Source organism: Lontra canadensis, unplaced genomic scaffold (assembly GCF_010015895.1).
Source record: "Lontra canadensis isolate GAN:19392208 unplaced genomic scaffold, GSC_riverotter_1.0 scaffold73, whole genome shotgun sequence".
Classification (NCBI taxonomy): domain Eukaryota; kingdom Metazoa; phylum Chordata; class Mammalia; order Carnivora; family Mustelidae; genus Lontra; species Lontra canadensis.
The window spans coordinates 11,001,897-11,004,488 of record NW_022631067.1 but is presented as its reverse complement, the minus strand read 5'-3'; the positions used below and the strand labels follow the sequence as shown (position 1 = coordinate 11,004,488).

The following is a 2,592-nucleotide window of genomic DNA, read 5'->3' as shown; positions in this document are numbered from 1 at the left end:
TTTAGATCTATGTAAAATACTTACATGGTTTCAAAGTCAGGTGTTTAAAACATGTCTGGCTTTCATCTGTCTCCTCTATCCTGTTCCTCCTCCTACCCCACTGGTAACAATTTCTTTTTAATTTTATGATTTATTTTCCCTTTGTGTTTTAGAGTTGAAACTTTTTTTTCCATACTCAAGTACATATGGGTGGGTGGCCCATATGTGGGGCCACCTATATGTGGGTGGCCCCAGCTGCCTCTAGTCCCACTGCCCTTCAAGAGTAGGAACATTTACCTTCCATCTGTGCTTTAGAGAGTGTCTCAGCTTGTAACTGGGTCAGAGTGCAGGCAGAAGGGTTGACAGCGTGGGTCTGCTTGGGCATCTAGTACCTGGTGAGCCGGTTTGTCTGACCTGGGTAGTGGCATTCCAGGATTAGCAGTAGTAATCGCCTTTGTAAGTTTGAGGAGTACTGAGGGAAACTTGTGCCTTGCCCTCAGCATCATAACATCACCAACCTGCTGTCCAGATATTCCTGTGAAATATTTTTTTTTAAGATTTTACTTTTAAGTAAAATAAACCCATTATGGGGCTCAAACTCACAACCCTGAGATCAAAAGTCGTAATAGGCTCCATCGACTGAGCTGGCCAGTCCTGTAAAAGATTCCTGTAAAATCTTAAAACAGAAATTATTAATTGAGGTTATCCCATAACTGAAGGCTTCTGTTGGTCACTGGAGAATCTCTTTAAGGATTGGTTTAGAGTCTTCGAATATTCTCTCTCGGGACATGGTTTTCTATCCCATTCTTCGGAATTTTCATTGCTGGTAGCAGAGACAAGTAATAGGAAGAAAACAATGATCCAGGAATGGGACTCTCAGTTCAAGTCCATGGGTAACAGCAGTTTGATCTGTGTGGAGAACAACATCAAACAGAGTTCCCTCAGAAATTTCTCACTCTCATTGGCTTTTTTAGAAGTTGTCTTTGTGGAAAGATAAGTAACTCTGTAGAAGTACATCTGAACCTTCTCCAGAGAAGATCACCATGCTATCTGGGTTCTTCCAGATGTACTTGGAAATCAAATACATATCTCCTGAAGTGTGAACTGTTGCACGGTTCTAAGTTTCCAAGGAAAATGTGACTTCGTTTAGTATCTGAATGCCTTCCTCAGAGTCCAGAGGACTTTATGATATCACTCCCAATGAGATCTGCTGCCTTTCCAGCAGCCAGTAAACGGGGACCGTCTTCCAAGCCAACTGCAAGTGTCTGGAGAGCATAGTCTACCGGAGTCTCTTTTAGCTGCTTCAACAGGGCGACAGCAGCCAAGCCAGAATCAGCGCCCCCGGATCAAAGACATCCAGTTCTTCTGCCTGTCAGGTAATGTTTCCGTCACATGGAGATGACATGTACATGCATAAGGATCCAAAGGTAGGCATGTATAGGAAGACGAAAAGAGAGCGTGAGTGAGTCCGCTTCCGCAGGCAAACATTAATTACTTTACCACCGAGGAATCACAACGCGTTTGCCTTGCGCTTCCGTATTAAGGATCGGTGTGTTCCCCCCCCCCCCCCCCCCCCCCCCCCCCGCCGTCTCTTGCATCATCGGTTTGTCCTCTCCGCTGGGTGGCTGGTAGCATTTGCACATCCACACCCCCTGCACCGGCTCTCATCTTCCGTCTCTCCCTCTCCTTTATGGCAAAAGTCCTTGAAAGAGTTGTCTGTACTGCTGTCTCCAGTTCTCACCTCTCCACAGTTTCCACGTCAAGACCCGGGAGTACGTTCTTCACAGTTAGAGAGGGCATGCAGGTGTTCGTCTCTACAGTGATGAAACTTAACCATTTCCATGGACGCAACTTTGTCACTTGACTTTTAATCCAAAATTTGATAGTGTTCCAGAAGAAAAGGGTCCACTTTTTGGGCGGGGGGGCGGGAGGCTCCATTTTGATAACGGATTTGTGATGTGTTTCAGGTTAACAAGCCCTTTAGCTTCTAAAAACACAGCCCCAAATCCACCTTCTATCATGGCTTTAAACGAAGGTCTGACTCCACAGGCATCTGTGTCCAGGAACACTTTCTTATTGGTGATATCCTATAAAATAAATGCAAGCACCCCATCCAATATACAAATTATCTGCCCCGTTGTCACAACGATGAAGGATGATCTCACCATTAATTTTGGTCTAGTGAAGGGTGCCTGTGTGGCTCAGTCATTAAGTGTCTGCTTTTGGCTCAGGTCATGATCCCAGGGTCTGGGATCAAGCCCCACATCAGGCTCCCTGCTCACCAGGAAGCCTGCTTCTCCTTCTCCTCCCACTCCCCCCGTTTGTGTTCCCACTCTCACATGTCTCTCTCTGTCAAAAAAAAAAAAAAAAAAAAAAAAAAAAGATAATTTTGGTCTAGTGATTCAAGTCAAAATAAATTAAAAAAGAGAAAGGGTAATTGAAAAGGAGGTGTGTTTCATCTCCTTGTGCTTGAAGATTTCACCTTGTAACAGAACTATAAATAAGGAGGTTTCTTTCCTCAGATTGGCTGCATACCAGACAGCTGGTCAACCCCTGACTACCAGTGAAATCCAAAGCAGTAGTCGGTGCATCTGTCGACTTTCTGAAGCTGAA

General features: G+C 44.9%; 1 pseudogene; it reads right to left on the bottom strand.

Annotated features, from left to right (window-relative positions):
* Positions 1-276: 276 nt before the first annotated feature.
* LOC116881279 lies at positions 277-1,361 on the bottom strand (annotated as a pseudogene).
* Between the last annotated feature and the right edge of the window lie 1,231 nt (positions 1,362-2,592).